Source organism: Canis lupus, chromosome 14 (genome assembly GCF_048164855.1).
Source record: "Canis lupus baileyi chromosome 14, mCanLup2.hap1, whole genome shotgun sequence".
Taxonomy (NCBI): Eukaryota; Metazoa; Chordata; class Mammalia; order Carnivora; family Canidae; genus Canis; species Canis lupus.
In genome coordinates, this window is record NC_132851.1 from 54,990,471 (window position 1) to 55,009,038 (window position 18,568).

Here is an 18,568-nt window from a genome sequence, read left to right on the forward strand (position 1 = left end):
AATCCCAAGACCCTGGGATCATGACCAGAGCTGAAGGCAGATGCTTAATCAACTGAGCCATCCAAGTACCCCTACATATAATATTTTTTTAAAAATTTAGACTACAATTAAGGTATATAACATGTTGTACTGAAAAGCGAATTCTATTGTCCAGACACTGGATGATTAGCAATTTAATATTTTGTCCCATTGGTTGGGACAAATTAATCACTCTTCTGTTTCATTCACGGATCAATTGGGAATTAAGGTCAAACTGTAACTTTTAGAATCATCAAGTCTAATCTAAAGAATGTAGCTTCGATGGAAAAGCAAGATTTCTGACTCCATCCCCTGAAATAGCCTCACCTACCTATTTGTGGAGAGAGAAGCTGGAGAATCTAGATCTCCTTGAAGAAAGCAAGCATAAGACTTGTTCTAATGAATTTGTAGTGAGAAGAAAAAGATACTTATGGGCATGCAGATCTGTGAAAAAAAACAAAAACAAAAACAAAACAGGAAAGGGCCCAGAGAAAGGGAAAAGACTCTGGCATTATGAACTCAGCTCTGATTGACTCTGATTCACTGAATACTAGCCTTGTGCCAATTTTTCTACTCCTTTGAGGGGGGAACAAATACGAGATTGAAGGAACAGGGTCTCCTGCTCTCCTGACACTGCTCCTAAGTGTGAAAGATTGTGATAGAACAACAGCACTGCCCAGGAAGGTGTTGTGAGTGGAAGCAGAGAGAAGGGGGCACATCTGTGTTCATTGCTGCTCATGGCTTTCATATACCTTGACGTATCATTATGAGTGACCTTCAGGTGTTTGTGTATTTATATTCTAGAGTTCTTAAGACTTCCATAGGGGACACTTAACTATGCTTAACTTATTTATTCACTTAAGACTGCTGCTAGTGTGTTAATTTACCCTTGCAGCATAACTGCATTTGAGATTCACAATAAAATAAAAACCATTAGTGAAGGTATCAGTCAGTAATAAAAATAAGGTCTGCAAAACTTGTACTTTAATTAAAAATGGAGGCTATTGAAAATGAGAGATTAATGGAGTCATAAAGTAGAAAAATTAAAATGCATATGTAAAACCAAATGGAATAATAGTTCTGAAGGTTTGCCGTGTCTTAAAAGGGTCTCTGAAACCTTCCTCTCCTCATTAAATTACAATTCTGAAGGTCATGAAGCCAAGGAGGAGAAATTTGCCCAATCAACATTATCGAGTTGATGATAAGAGTATTACAGTTTACTGTCTTATTTAAAAAGATAATATAATGGAAAACAATACTATTTTGACTTTCTATTTTATGTTTCTTTTCTTTATAATAAAGTAAAATATTCTTCATTTATACTTTGCTGCATATGTTGACAAAAGCATACTCCTTTAAGTTATGTGGCTCCAAAGTAAATTTTATTTATTATTATTATTATTTTTTTTGCCAAAGTAAATTTTAAAAGATCAGGAATTTATTTTGAGTCATGAAAATGTAAAGCTTTAAATGTTGCTCATTTTTAAAAAAAATATTTTATTTATTTGACAGAGAGAGAGAGAGAGAGCGAGCGCACTCACCCAAGTGCATGAGCAGGGGGAAGGGGCAGAGGGTGAGGGAGAAGCAGGTTCCTCACTGAGCAAGGAGCCCAGTGTGGGATCCCAGGACCCTGGGATCATGACCTGAGCTGAAAGCAGACACTTCACCCACTGAGCCACCCAGGCTCCCCCTGTAATGTTGCTCATTTCTAATTCATTTTCCAGAGAGGAGAAAATGTGGAGGAAGAACGAACGCATATCTGTCCATTACTTTTCTGGAAACCTATTTGAATTCAGTAAATTAAGAGACAGTGTGATCTACTATGTGGTTGAGTATCTTAGGTCACATCTCATACCCTAATTTGGCTCTGCCACAGTTTCATAGTGAGGACTTTTTGTATCTACAGATTAAAATACATAAGAATCCCCACTGGGGTTTGTTACTATCATCTTATGTACTCATTGTCTATATGTGAAAATTAGCAAGACACTTGCTTCCACCATAATACTTCCATATTGCTATGTAGCAAGGACCATTTCTCATACTTAAAAATCTCGTCCTTATGTGCACAACTTTCTTAATAAATCATGTGTACATAGCAGTGTCTTTAGATAAAAATAACAACCTCATGCCTTTTTAGAGAGGTTAGAAGGAAAAGGAGGTAGATTGCTGGTAAATTCATTAGTTCATAGTATTGCTTTTTAGGTATTTTTGCCAATGGGCTTATAATAAATAGATGGCCATTCTCCACAGAAATTTCTCTACCACAGTCTTCCACCTCCCAAAATGAAAGATACGACTTGGTTGTCCCATAAATCATCTTTCCAAGAAAGCAAGCTGTTCTTGCAATATGATGGCAGATGGAGCAGCTTTTTACCAGTGGGGGGTTTTGTTCTCTCCTGCCAAGGATATTGAAGAAAGAAGGAATTATGCTAATTTATCTGTTTTTCTCCTTTGCAAGCAATTTTACATATATCAAGAACTCATTTTGGGATCTGAGTTATTATTTTTTGGCACTTGGCACAAATTGTCTGCTGAATGTATATATACTGTTTAACCTTTAAACATTAGATATGAATGCAATATACTTTTAAAGGGTCTTCTGCTTGTCAAATTTCAATAAGTCATGGGAAGGTTAAGATCTAGAAAACATTCCAGGTAGTCTCACTGCCCAGTTTCTAAGATCATGTGCAGATTATGAGAGCTCTTAGAAAAATAGAGACTTTCCTTCTCCTGGATAAAACCTAATAAATGGAAATATATAAAATGGACCAGCTCTTATTCTAATTAAACATTCAAAGATTATTTATTAAATGACCAGGTTTATAGAAGAATAGAGTGCTTAGGCTCTTGGCAAACTATACCTACAGTATTGGCTTCTGATATATGAACAAATAGTTTTGCTGTCTCTCCTGACTTTATACAATGGCTGGTTAAATGAAGAATCTGCTTTCCCCTGTGAAGAATACCGATTTTCCATTCTTTGCCAAGGGCATGGGTTATTCCAGGGTGTAGTCAAGTGACCAATCCATTGGGACATATAATTATATCCTCCACTTTGGTGCCTTCAAAGAGAATATCTTGTGAGAATTATTAGTTTTCTCAAGCCGTCGCACATGTATTGAAATTGCAAGATCAAATCCAAAATCCTTTGAGCTTTTTTGGAATGAAGATAGCATGTGAAAATGATGAGCATCCTCATTACAATTACTACTTTCTAAGAAACCCTTTTTCCATGCCCTCTAAGATCAGCTTATTTTTTTTTTTTTAGAGTTCCTTTGTTCCCTTTTCTTTCATCTGCTGCTTTTTACTTGTCCCACTTCAGGGGAAGATAATTGAATCACCTCAGGCTGAGTGCTTGTGGACCCTACAAATTTAATGCCTCTAAATAAATTATGCATGTTCTACAGGAGTTAGAAAGAGTGGAATGGGTATATTCTGGTCTAGGTTGTGACTTCAGATGAATAGTTAATGTCTTAGATGTCTTGTATTATTCTGATAGAGAAGGGAAAAAGGATATCCGGATCTTAAGCAAGGACATTCTACTTGTGCCAAATTTCGACTTTAGGTATCTCTTCTGATTTGTGAGCTTCTTATTCTGACTGCGGAATGATGCTGACAAAAAACAAAAACAAACTCATAAAGCAACCTACAATTTGTAGGGTGTAATTCTGGATAATATGAGCTATTTGCAGTTATGAGTGAAAGTTTGAACCCAATAAAGATTTGTTTCTTGCTTGTATCCAGTGCATGTCAGGTGATTTGCTTGGGCACTTCTCTAAATCATGATTTGTAGACCCAGGTTGTTTCCATTTTGTTATTATTCTTTCCAGAATATATGGCTTTTAATGTGGTGGTAGTTCAAAAAGAGCTAGAAGACCAGAGCTATATTTTGAGGGCCTGCCCACATTTATTAGTGTGTTGAATGAAGTCCATTACCTCTGCCCATAGTTAGTGCTCCTATTAACTCATTTAACAATATCTATGCTTTTGCCTTCAGAACAACTTTCAAATCATGTCATACACACCTAGATACTTTAGATGTCTTAGTGTTCATAAAACATTATTAAAATTTTAGAAAGAGAAGAAGTAAGTAGAAGGAATGACACTATCAGACTTCAAGATTTACTATAAAGATACAGTAATTAAGACGGTATGGTATTGGTGAAAGAATAGACAATTTTTTTGTTAAAAGAAAATGGAAGAGGAAAGAGTCCAGAAGTAGACCCTCACAAATATAATCAACTCATAGTCCACAGAGGAGCCAAAGCAATTTAGTGAAGAAAAGAGTCTTTTCAACAAATGGTATTGCAACAACTGGATATCCATGTGTAAAACATATGAAGCTAGAAACACTAAATCTTTCACAAAAAATTAACTCAATAAATAGATAAAAGACATAATGTATAGCTCAAAACTATAAAACTCCTAGAAGACAACATTGGATAAAGTTTAGGTGAACTTGAGTTTTAGTGAAGACTTTTTTTGCAACAGGTGAGACACAGTCTATGAAAGAAAATAAATGGGACTTCATTAAAATTAAACATTTTTGCTCTGTGAAAGGCATTGTTAAGGAAAATGAAAAGTCATAACACCTATCTGATAAAAGACGGATATTTAGTGTATACGAAGGATTCATAAAAAGAACAACAATGCCCTTAAAAAGTGGGCAAAGGATCTGAATGGATAACTTACTAAGGAAGGAATGCAAATGTCAAAGAAGCATATGAAAATATGCACAGCACTATTGGTAACTAGAAAAGAGTAAATTAAAACAACGAGATACCACTGCACACTTACCTGAATGACTAAAACTTAAAACACAGACACCAGCCAATGTTGCCAAGTATATGGAGCAATAGACACTCTCATTGCTGATGAGAATGCATGATGATGCAACTACTTTGGAAGACACGTGAGGCACTTTTTGTTTCTGTTTTTAAGGTGTTTGTTCTTTTAAAAGTTTTATTTATTTATTTTTAATAATCTCTACACCCAACCTGGCGCTCAAACTCATGATCTGAAGATCAAGAATTGTATGCTCTTCCAACTAAGCCAGTCAGGTACCCCAGGATGGCAGTTTTTTTTTTTTTTAAATAATAATCTTACATATGATTTAGCAATCATGCTCTTTGGTATTTATCCAAATGTTGAAAACATATGCAATCTGCACATGAAGGTTTATAGAAGCTTCATTCATAATTGCCAGATCTTGGAAGATGTCCTTCAATAGGTACATGGATAAACAAACTGTGGTATGTCCAGACAAAGGCATATTATTTACAGATAAAAACAAAGGAACTATTGGTATTAAAAGACCTGGAGGAGTGTTACATGCATATTCTTTTTTTTTTTTAACATGCATATTCCTGGTGAAGAAGCTAGTCTGATTCCATACTATAATTCCAACTATGTGACCTTCCTTCCTTCCTTCCTTCCTTCCTTCCTTCCTTCCTTCCTTCCTTCCTTCCTTCCTTCCTTCCTTCCTCCCTCCCTCCCTCCCTCCCTCCCTCCCTCCCTCCCTCCCTCCCTCCCTCCCTTCCTGGTGGTTGACATCTTTATTGCCTTGGAGGTGGGGGCAGGTGTTCAGAAGCTCTTGGTGTGGCAGGAGCTTCTTCCTTTTCACCATCACAGGCTTCTGGCTCCTCAGAATGGCACTGGCTCTGCAAATGGCAGCCATGCATAGATCTGGATGGTACTTGTTCTTGCAGACCATGTGTCTGATTCTGTGAAGGCTAGCCCAGAAATTCTTGTTAATGGTGGTCCACTCATAGGGGGTGGCAGGTTTTCACTGGCCAGATCTTCTCATGCCTACCACTGTACCTTTGCTTTCTGGCCTGAAGCTCCGCACCATAGTCTTGCAGCGAATTAGCCCATCGTAGGGAAGGAATTATGAGCCTTCAGGTTCCTGGGTTTGGTGCTGTATGTCTGCTTGTTCATCTTGATCAGGAAGCTGGAGCAGTTGCACAAGACCATCCATTGTAGGTGGGTGAACATGGCAGCAGCTCTTCTCACTACAGTGGCTGGAGAAAGAAAGAGTCCAAATATGTGGAAATTTTGGAAAGGGAAAGCTTGAGAGATAGGAAGAAGATGAGTGGTTGCCAGGGACTTATGAGAATGAGAGAAAGATGGACAGTTGGAATACCAGACAGATTTTAGAGCAGTGAAACTATCTGGTAGTACACTAATATTGAGGTATGTCCCCATAAACTTGTTAAAAACTGTAGAATGAACAGTATGCAGAATGAACCCTAATGTGAACTATGGCCTCTAGTTAATAATTAACATTTGCTCATTAACTATAACAAATATATCCCACTAATACAAGATGTACTAATAGGGGAAACTGCCTGTGTTTGGGGGGATGGGGTGAAATAGTTATAAGGGAACTCTGTACTTTCTGCTCAAAATTTTTTATAACCCTGAAACTTTCCTATAAATAAGTGAATTATTTAAACAATTTAAACACATCAGTTATTTCTCCTTATTGTAGCAGATGAACCTGTCTTTTTCTTTATTGAGTAAGAACGCACCTAGCACATTTCTGAGTGTGTCCATCTTTTGCCTTGTAGTAATCTTTTGGGCACTTTACCTTCCCCACTTGCTGGAGGTGAGGACTTTCTCAGTGGAAATTTAGCTCCTTGGAAAATATTAATTTTGCAGCAGATTCCAGCAGTTTATTCAAGCCCAGTGGTTCTCAACGGGGCGGGGCAGGGCGGGGGGTAGTTTTGCTTTCCAGAACACATTTGACAATGTCTGGAAACATTCTTTGTTGTTATCATTGAGGTGAGAGATAGGCAATGTGTACTCTTGGAACCTATGAGAAGAGGTCAAGGATGATGCTAAACATTTTGTAATGCATAGGAGAGCCTCCCGCAGCAAAGAAATATCCATTCCCAAATGTCAATAGTACGATAGTTAAATTCTGCTTAGCCTCCCCGTTTTTCACGCTTTGTTGGAAATGGAATGTATTATCTAATCATCTTCATCACTCATTAATTCAGTCATTGGATACTTATGAGGTAACTGCTGCAATAAGAACTTGTAATAAATGTTTTTAAGTGCAAATACATACATGGGAGCTTGATCCAACCTGGGGTATCAGGAAACTCTACCTAAGGAAGAGATCTTTAAGCTGAGATTTGAAGGGTAAGGGATAGTGAAAGTTATTAGGCCTGGGGAAGGGAGTGGAGGGAAGAGTGTGCAAAGCAGAGCTAACACTTTCTGAGACTGGTAAGGATCAAGTCTGTCTTCTCAAGAGGAGGAACTGCTCAGTTATTACCTGAGATAATTCACAGGTGCCTTGTCCCACATCCTTACTTCTGATTTGATATCTGGTCCATGGTTGACTATGGGTAGTATTTGATTCCTTACCCCAATTCCAAGATGCAGAATTAATAACTGTGCTTTATAGGTCACCCCATACCATCCACAGGAGTTGGGTGAAAGGTCTGATGTACAACCTAAACTAGCCACAAATTCCCTTGTGGGGAACCTTGCGATATTAGGCAAGGGCTCTGTATAAAGCCCTCTTCCATGACATTAGGGACTATGCCTCCAAAGACAGTGTGCAAAGTGTAGTTCAATCATGATAACTACTGAGTAATGTGTGTCATTGTTCAATCACTACATTGTAAACTTGAAACTAATATAATACTGTATATTAGCTGTAATGGAATTAAAATTAAATAAAGATTAATAAATGAAAAGTAATTCAATATATGCCTTAAAAAAAGGTATTATTCAAGTAATCCCAAAGGAGGTGCTACAGAAGCAAGGAACCAAGATGGGCTTGGTCTTAAGTCTTGGCTTTCTCTTTCTTTCTCTTACCGGCAACTTCTGGATATCATGAAAGAAGACTAGGAACCAAGAGACATAGCAGGAGCCATACTTGATTGGCTTGTATGGGGCTTTGACGGCTGTTTTGTCAAGTGGCCATAGTACCATTTTCAGATCATGACTGCTGTTTTGTCAAATGCCATAGAACCATTTTCGGATCCTTCTCAGTCTTAGTAATGAGTTCTCAAGATGGCATCACTTGTAAGTTAAATGTTAAATGAACTTAGAGAATAAGTTTGTCTCATTTCTCCCCATTTTGCAGATGTGTATCACGTATAAAAATACAGCTCTGAAGTCTCGTACTTTAGTCTCTCATTTGTAGGTCTTTATTGAGAGCATCTACTGTGTGCCAGAACTGATGTGCTGGGACGTAACTGTAAATGAAAATTTATCTCTGCTCTCGTGAAATTTAATTCTATTTGGTTGGGGGGATAGACTATGAAAGAATTATAAATAACTTATAGAATAGAACAATTTCCGATAGTGCTAAGTACAATTTAGGTGGTACAAGTAAAGAAATACAAAGCAATCAGGGAATGCTCACTGAGGCTCCATTAAGGGGTAAGATTTGGGATGAGACCCAAATGACAAGAAAGAGGAAGCCTCTTGAAGAACTGGGGGAATAGCAGATGCAAGAGCCTTCAAACAAATCTGCCTTATTTCAAAGGCAGAAAAGGCCAATTCAGTTGGCATTTAGTATGGCAGGCCAAGTGGGATAAAATGTAAATTTAGAAGATATGGTAGGTCTGAATTATGTAGGGTCTTAAAATGCCACAGTAAGAAATTTAGATTTTTCTTCTACTTGTAAATCAGTTTAGATAGTTATAAGAAGGAAGAATGATAGATCTCATTTACCTTGTAAAAGATCATTCTGGTTACTAGACAAATAATGAACTGGGGGTGAGTTGGGAATACAGGTAAAAAGGCAGGAGACCAGTTACAATGCTTTTGTACTTTTCCAGGTGAAAGATAATGATAAGTTTCTAGAATTGTAGTAGTGAACTATAACAAAAGTGGTTTGATTTAGGAAATAATTTTGAATTGTTCCATTCAGTTCTGTGTTATTTTCATATCTTTAGGACTGTTTGCCTTGGGATTTAAAATATTTGAGTACATTTTTTGGGGAAAACATATCAAGTGTCTGGTAAATAATGTGGTGCCCCCACCTTGCCCCTTCCCCTCCATCCTTTTGAAATATGAAAAGGGAAGTAGACAGTTTTAGGCCACTTTTCTAATGCCTCTTACTCAAGATGAATTTTGTTAAAGATAATTAATAGCTAAATTCCTGATAATACAAAAAAATTGTAAATTGATTTGTTTTTACATTTTTTTAAAGATTTTATTTATTTATTCATGAGAGAGAGAGAGAGAGAGAGAGAGAGGCAGAGATACAGGCAGAGGAGAAGCAGACTCCATGCAGGGAGCCCGACGTGGGACTCGATCCCGGGTCCCCAGGATCGCAACCTGGGCCTAAGGCAGCGCTAAACCAACCGCTAAGCTACCTGGGCTGCCCCTTTAAATTTTTTTTCTTAAGGCTTTGAACTTTTAAGCTTCCACTCAGATTTGACTTTTGGGGGTATTTTATTACCTGAAAAGGTATAAAAGTAAACCCTGAAACTTAGAGAAATGATAGCACTGTTGACTTCTAAATTCCCGACAGCTCTGAAAACTATGGTCACTTCGGTAATGTGATGGTTTTGTTATCAACTGTGAGGCTGGAACTGCAACGTATGTTTTTTACTACTATCTCAGCTGCTGGTACCGCTAAAGAAGTAGCAATTATTTTAACTTTTTAAAATATATAGCAGATTTGTAGTGGAACCATTTGCAACTACCCTAGTAGATTGGAGGCACTTTTGACCCAAAGATTAATAGGAACCTTGCAAAGGCTTTTGCCATGTCATTATTCAAAGAGCGGTTAGAGTACATTCATTATGTACTGCCAGGATCCTTAAGGGGTTTATAGGAGGGCTGGAAATGGATCTCTCTACATCAAAAGCTATTAACTTGTTTTTTTTTTTTCTTCTTGCATAAGGGAGACATTAGTAGGCTTTTCTTTATGCACTGGGTTTGGTGCTTTTTTCAAGGGCATAGTAAGTATGAATTGTGAAATGTGAATGCATATATGGGGAGAGCAAAGTAGCTTGTTTCCCAGTTATATTTTTTGATTGGAGAAAGAAAGTCAAAGTGAAGATTGCAGCTTCTCTCTTTGTAGATAGAGCATCCAGGGGCTGTATCAGCCTTCCAGCCTGTCACACTAACAGTTTTAATAGCAAAATATCTTCTGAAAATCTTTTTTACTCTTCTCCACTCTGATGTAAAAACTCAGAGAGCTATTATTTTTGTGCATTATGAAAGATAATAAATAGGATATTATTGAAAATAAAGGTTTTTTTTTTTTTAATTCAATCTACTTAGCTTTTTTCAAATTCATTCTACTTAGCTTAGAAGATTGTTACAAGCAACATGAGACAATGAGACTCAAGGCACAGATTTTAGCTCTGGTTTTGCTAATGGACCAAACTTAGGGTTTGAGAACTGCAATTACCAGCAGTCAAAGAGCCATAGTATTTGCATTGCCTCTATGTCAAGATTGTTTAGAGGGTCAAAGGAGGTAATGCTTGGAGAAGTTTGTGACTCATGAAGTAGTGTCACATCATTACAGTTCTCATGATTTGAGTCATCACTATTTTTCAGAAGAATTCACTACACACACACCGCTGTAGCCTTGTCACTGTTCTGTGGAGTTAGCTCATGCTAGTTCACAGAATGACAAAGACGCTCTGAATAGTCTTCAGGTAAGTGTCATCAGGGACCGTCATCAGGATAATAGCTTCTTACCACCCAAAACACTACATCTACAATTGCAGTGTACACCATACTTTTGCCCAGTTACAACAGTTCTAAGATTTTGCAAATATGAAAACTTAACCTCAGTTAAATTTTCTATGTTTTTTTTTCCTTGGCAAATTTAATATCCAGAGAATTTAAAATATTTTAAATAGGATTATTATGTCAACAGTCACAATGCTAGTGAAATCTCATATTTATTTAGCAATTATTAGTTATCAGATATTTTGTAAGTTCTGTAAATGAATTCTCTAATTCTTATAGCACTCTTGCATATTATGCCCATTTTAGTTAAAAGAAAATGAAAACTTGAGGGATATTGAATAACTTGTCCAGGTGACAACTGATAACTGGTGTAATTAAAAACCTGGCTGCCTGATTTTAAAATAAGCCCCGAAATACTACCCTATACTTCCTTTCCAGGGCTATTTTTTGGTGAACAATGTAAACAAAATTTTAATTGAAATATGGCATTTTTGGAAACTCAAAAAACACCAGTCAAGGAACATACAATCTTTCACTTTTGTTTCATTATGGGGAAAGAAAATTTTGGTTTTCTACAACCACTTGGAAAAAAAATCACTGAGTAATTTGAGAAAAATCTGCACATCAGTAGTACTTTCTGTGTATATGTCTGAGATATTTAAATTTTTTCTTTACCTTTTATTCTATTCAGAATCTTGGGTATATTTACATGTTTATACTTAGAGAGCTGAGAAAAGTATCTGAACATCTGACTAATTCTTGAAAATTGACTAAGTGCTAAAATACGTCTATGTGCTTTGGAGAATTGTTTCTCCTTTACTATATATACACTGAATCTGGTCACTCTCCTCTTCAGTTCATGTGTTAAAACCCTAATCTCAATGTGATTGCTTTTGGAGGCAGGATCTGTGAAGAAGTAATAAAGGTTAATGAGGTCATAAGTGTGGGGCCCTAGTCCAGTAGGGCATCTCTCCATAGGAAGTGAGAGAGAGGAACTCCTGGGTGACTCAGTGGTTGAGCAACTGCCTTTGGCTCAGGGCATGATCCCAGGATCCGGGATCGAGTCCCACATCAGGCTCTCTGCATGGAGCCTGCTTCTCCCTCTGCCTATATCTCTGCTTCTCTCTCTGCATCTCTCTCTGAATAAATAATAAAATCTAAAAAAAAAAAAAAAAAAAAAGAAGTGAGAGAGACATCAGAGCTGTCTTCTCCATGTGAAGATACAGTGAGAAGGCAGCTGTTTGTAAGCCAGGAACTAAATTCCAGGCTCTGGAATTTTGAAAAATAGATTTCTGTTTAAGCCACTGTGTGTGGTATTTTATGGCAGCCCAAGACGCATTTTTTGATATACTAATATAACTAAGGATAGTAGGAACAAATAGAACTAGTAGTAAGTTACTAGTAATAGTTTTACACGCACACGCGCACACACACACCTAGAGAAAGGGAGATTGATATGAAGGAAGAGGCTCAAAAGCTGGAGGGTCAGGTAAGAGTTGATGCTGCAGTCTTGAGACTGAAGGATGTTTACTCAGGTAGAATTTCAGTGTTGCAGCCTTGAGGTCGAATTCTTGATTCCTTATGAAACCTTGGTCTTTGCTCTATGGGCCTTCAATTTATTGGATGAAGCTCTCTCATATTTGTGAGGGGTAACCTGCTTTAATAAAGTCAACAGATTGTAAACGTTAATCACGTCTAAAAAAAAAACCCAACACATCTTTAGAGTACATTTGGAATAGTGTTTGGCCAAGCAGTTGATCATTATAGTATTATAGTGCACCAAGATAACATAAAATTAACCATTATGCTGCTGTAACAAATTACTACAAAGTTAATGGCTTAAAATAATGCAAACTTACTACCTTATATTCTGGAGATCAGAAGTCTAAAATGGTTCTTGCTGGCCTCAAGCCAAGATACTGTCAGGACTGAGCTCCTTTTGGAGGTTCTATGAGAAAAATCCATTTCCTGTGTTTTTCTTTTTTTTTTTTTAAGATTTTATTTATGAGAGAGAGAGAGAGAGAGAGAGAGGCAGAGGGAGAAGCAGGCCCCATGCAGGGAGCCTGATGTGGGACTCGATCCCCAGTCCCCAGGATCACACCCCAGGCTGAAGGCGACGCTAAACTGCTGAGCCACCCGAGCTGCCCTCTTTTTCAGTTTCTAGAGTCTGTCTACATGCCTTGGCTCATGGTTTGATTCCCCTGTCTTCAAAACTAAGTTCTTCTTTTACCACCTTTTCCTAGTTCCCTCTTCTTCCCTCTTCTTCCTTTTATAAGGGCTCTTGTGATTGCACTAGTCCACTTTAGATGATCCTGCTAAACTCCTCATGTAAAGATCTGCAGATTAGCATCCTTAAATCCATTGGCAACCTTAATTTCCCTTTGCCATGTAACATAAGATACTCACAAGTTCTGGGGTTTAGAATGTGGACATCTTGGACGGGGGACAGATTCTTCTGCCTACCTCATTAACGGATCTTTGTGGTCAAAGAAGCATATGGTAATTGTTGTGATGAGACCTGTAAGTGAAACCCCTTGAGTTGGCAGCCCAGCTACTTCCTATTAACCAAGCTCCTGCGATAAGTGACTTCATTTTGCCCAGGTTCTCCTCTGTAGTTTGAACTAATGGTTTTGAGAAGATTGAGTTGGTACTTGTAAAGCACCTAGAAGAGTGGCTAGCACGTATCAAGGAATCTGCTCATTTGCCTGTTACTTTTTGATTACAAATTTCAATTGCAGTTGTTTAAGAGAATTAAAAGTAATGTAAATTAGTTAGAGGGAAGAAGATAGATCTAATAACGATCAGTTAGTTCCACAGCTTTTCTTTAAGATTTTGTGCAACCTGGGATAACTCACTTTGTCTATTTTGTGTAATCTTGGAGTTTGCAAACACTGTGACATATTCTATATATACACACATGTACCTACTAAATAAGAGATACTTCAGGCCTGGAAAGGGCATGAAAGCATCGCCAGAAAGGTTAATGAATTTATTAAAATAATAGTGTTTGAAGGAGGGGTTGATTGTATCCCAACTTTCTCCTGATTTGAAGGAGGAGGTTGGAGTTTTAGAAAAAGACATAGTAAGGTAGGCTTATTATTTTTAAGAATATTTAGCCCTATAATTAAACCTTAAATTGTCTCAGTAGAAAATCAGAAGCAAAACCAGGTTAGTTATAAAATCAGCCTCTGACATAGATTTGTGTTTGTATTTTTATTGTTGGAAATGAGAAGTAATCGGCCAAATATTTCACGTGTTAAGACCTGGCAGTTCAACAGGCAAATATAATATAGAAGCAGCATAGATCATCTATATTCTTTATATTGAATTTGGAAATATTTATAGGACACTTTGGTGTGCATTTTTTAGATTGAAGATTTTTGATAGCAATGGCCACATATTAAACATCTTTGCATTTTTATGTCTTAGCTCTCACAATTCCTGTTTGTGACAAATACTGTGAATTTAGTACTTACATTGTCATGCTAGGGAGAAGCTAAGTTTTAACCAAGCACCTGGGTAATGTAATCCATTAAATCATACATGAAATAGAATGTTAAGCTTCAAAAAATAACCTTATTATCATAATTATAGTAGAGTTTTTATTGTGAGGTTTTCTGACTTTACAGATGATTTTACTGAATGCATTCCTTAAAAATAGTGTATACTAAATTTGTAACAGATTTTGTAGTGTTATTTTTATTTATGTTGTAGTGCAATATTTGGATGTTAACATATGCTCCTATACTAAGGCAGAAATACTATTGAAATGTGAGCAGAATAAACTTTTTAGTAGCTCAATAGAAAATATCACTTTGAAAGTTGAATGTGAATTCTCATATTCTTTACTGGCTTTTCTCCTTTTCACTTTTTTTTTTTTTTTTAACAGATACTTTAGCATGTTCCAATCTAATTCTAGGTGTGAAGGATAAGTTAAAACGAAAAAGATTCTGCCCATATGTATCTTATATTATCGCCTTTTTCTCTTTTTGCCAACATAGTTCTTTGTCTTACCTGGTAATTTTAGGTAGTATTCTTTTGCTAATAGATATGTGAAATGAATTAGAGAAGTAAAACTATATTTAATAAATTACTTATGTAAAAAGTTAATTTTGAACTGCTTCAAAGGAAGAGAAGGGGACAGAAAGTGGAAAAAATGTATTGATTGCTTACTTATTGCAGAGAATTTTGTCCCTTTAGGAATGTTAGAACCTATTACATTAAAAAGTGTATTTTCCTTATAGGAAATTAAGAAAAAGTGTAACTTCCATATAGGAATAAGAACTGTGACCTAGAAAGTTAAATAGTTTGCTTATTGTACAAGTGAGGAGAAAGCGGGTTTATTACAAGTGTTTTATTCCAATATAAATACTCTTAACCCAAATGAAACCTGACATCCTCGTTTGTAGGTTATTCTCTTGAGTGAGATGTTTTTGGTGTTTCTATGCTGTTAGTATGTACTGTTGTAAGAGGAATTTGAAGACTCTTTGGCCACATTGTATGCATTATCACACAGAAGGTGTCCTGTAATATCATAACCATTATAACCTATTGGAATCCACACAGAAGTAATAAAACAGACTCATTTATCTGCATCTCAGTGAGAATTGTAGGAAGTCTATAATTTGTATATAGGTTTCTTTAATTGATTAATTAATTAATTCATTTATTCATGAGAGATACTGAGAGAGGCAGAGACACAGCAGAGGGAGGGAGAAGCAGGCTCCATGCAGGGAACCCAGTGTGGTACTTGATCCTGGGACTCGGGGATCACACTCTAAGCTGAAGGCAGACGCTCAACCGCTGAGCCACCCAGGTGTCCCTGTATATAGGTTTCAAATGAGTACTTAAATATTTGAGAATAGTATAGGAAAATAAATACTTATTACTTGTTTGTTACAGAAAAATAGATCCTCCGTAAACTGTTTCTTTTCAAGAAATTTAATTTTTAATCTCTATAAACATGAAATCATTTTATGTAGTTACAATTTACTTGTGACCTTTTTCCTTAATTATCGTGGAGGAAAATTTTCCTAAATTTACATGGAAATTTTTTGTCATCGTTAGAAAACGTATATTTTGTTAATCTAAAAATGGTACACATGTAATAAGATCTTAAATAAGCATTCTTTTTTTTTTTTGAGTAGTAACCATTTGCTATGCCTTGGGTTTAAGAGTATGAATTTGCCCATCTTTTTTAGTAAGGAGCTAAATTTTTGGTGATACATTCACTTTGTTTAAATGTTGTCTGAGACACACAAGGAGATATCTGGCCATCTGCTATGTTTTGTTAGATATTTTCAAGAAAGTATTTATAATAATAACTGTTTAACATATTATAAAATTATTATAAAAGAAATCAAGAACAACTTAGGTAGCAAAATAATGTTACTTCTAGTAGTAGCTAAAATTACTTACGTGGCAAAATCCATGAACTTTTTCCACTAGATTTTATTTAGAAGAATTTAAATTTAATTAAGAATTGTTTTGGCAGTGTTATTGATATCCAGCTAGCCAACTATTCCGGCTTAAAAGTGTAATTAAAAAAAAAAAAAGGAATTCCAAAGTTGCTATTAGAATATATCTACCCAGAGAATTGTGTGAGTATTGTTATTGTCCAATGATGGCATTTTTTGCCAAACTCCTTTCATATTTTATACAGTAAGATCTAAATTTAAACATGAATTTAAATTTATATGAGTCCAAACTTTGGAAAATACATAAAACAGGAAGTTGAAGCAATAAGATGAAAAAGCATGTAATGCTTTCTTTGCACTAATGGTTATCCACACTAAACAGAAAGCTATATAGGTAAAGTAGCATATTTTGGTAAGCACAAGACTAGTAAGCCATCTAACAGCAAAATTTTGCAATGAAATCTAATATAATTTGAAGGGTTTTGCTTTCTTTATGAGGTTAATGGGGGACAGAACTGTCAGTATCAAAATTTGCCACTGAACAATTTCATTTTTGCTTTGAAGATAAAGAGAGTAGTATTAAGAGAAAGAATACCAGTTTATATTATGAGTTTAAGGATGGTGAACAGGTAATTATACTGAAAAAACTAGAGTTGAGTTTGAAATTTTTAAATTTCCTTTCTTTTGGGGAGCTTGTGCCCTAATGCTTTGGGGTAAATTTTTAACACAGTGTGTGTTAAGATTGAACCATGTAAGTCTCATTGATGTTAATGGGAATCTCTGGACCAAATCTGCTCATGCTGTGCTGAAAATGCACCCCCTAACGTTTGAGTAGTTTTTGGCTTTCATAGATGCTAAAATAAAGTTATTATTGTCCACAGTATATATATATGTTTAGATAGTTGTAAGCATATTTATTTGATACAGGGTTATGTGAATTGTTACATAGAGCACAAATCTAATACACTACTTCTTAATATTGAAAATAGTGGTGTTCGGTGAACTAAACTATTATGTTTTACTTCAAACAAGACAGAGATGCTGTGCTTTATTTTGACTTCCATTTTACTCCTTGCTATGATTCTGAAAAGAAGTCACTGCGGCACAAAGTGAGAGCACCCAATGGATTTGTTAATGTAATGCCATATGTTATGAATATTCTTAGAGCTTCCCTGTTTTTCTCCATTGTCCTTATTTTTAAACTAAGTACATCCAACTCTTCAAAAACATTCTCTCTAGCATAAGCTACACATTGAGTTTTACTAATCTTTTTTCTTCATTTTGCTGGTGGAGGCAAAGAACACAAATACATCTTGCGAAGCGTGCTCCTCGCTTATTTTCTTTTTCTGTTTTAATGCAAGTACATGTTTTCTCATTCAAGGGCTTTTTTATTGTGTCTTTTTAAATGTTGGATTTAGAGAAGTTCAAACTTACTGTAAAGCTATTTTGTCAGATATTGGCTGCATTATATATTGTTTTTGGATAGTATTATTGAGTTTTAGACCCTGATGACTATATAAACAGCCAATCAAAAACATTTTTTTGATCATTTAAGAATGATGATAGAACATTTCTTGTTTCGTGCTTTCCAATTAGCAAGACCCTTACTTCTGATTAGTAAGAAACATACTAAATTTTGCTGTATTTATTAGTGCTTTTGGCCTCTCTTTTTACTACGGGGGTCTCCTTTGGTTTGGTCTATTACACTGTTGAAATCTGCTGGTTCTCTTCCTGCCTTATTGTGTACTGTTCATAGTCCTTCAAGCTGAAAATTGATCTCCAGTCAACAGGGTGAAGTGATTCGACCTGCTTCCTGATCAGTCCCGCTCTGATGATATGAATGAAATTCATAGTGGGGGACTTGATTACTATCTCTGTTAGGACTGATCTGGTTGAAAGGGCTGTCAAGCTGCCTGAAATTTGGGTGCTTTGGATGTTTGCCATAGAGAATTATTTGCTCACCAAAAGAGTTAAATAGAGCAGAGACGAAGGACTGGTGTGTATGGATTTATCTTTCCCCGCCTTGCTTCTAAACAACTAGAGGACAGGATACAAATTTAAAAGCTATACCCCTTAGCATTTATGTAAAGTAGCTCCTTTTGCTCGTCTTCCTGTTGTGGTTTCAAATAACTTTATAAAATAAAGCAAGTTATGTTCTTGAAAAGAAGACACCTGTTGAGCTGGCTAATGGAAACTCAACTCTTCAACTGTATGGTATCATTGCTTGTACCTAGTCTTGAAAGCTGATAGTAATGCCAGAGTGTTCCTTCCTGTAGGGATCAAACCATCCTTTGTTTGAAATGAAAAGTCAGTCTTTTCATGTTTCACTGAGCCTTTACTTTTTCTTTTCTTTCTTTCTCTTTCTCTTCTGATTTGTTTTAAATGTAGACATTTGATTTTTTTCCCTGATTTCTATAAAAGAGGATATATGTTCAATGAAAAGCCAATACAGAAAGTTC

The 18,568-nt window shown here is 36.1% G+C and overlaps 1 protein-coding gene and 1 pseudogene across 22 annotated transcripts in view; one reads left to right on the forward strand and one right to left on the reverse strand.

The window, feature by feature from the left end:
* The window catches only part of ADGRL3 (adhesion G protein-coupled receptor L3), an 856,207-nt gene that overhangs the window by 110,179 nt on the left and 727,460 nt on the right, over positions 1 to 18,568 (forward strand). The gene's annotated exons all lie outside the window — the stretch shown is intronic.
* On the reverse strand, positions 3,509 to 6,015 carry LOC140603557 (large ribosomal subunit protein eL28-like; annotated as a pseudogene).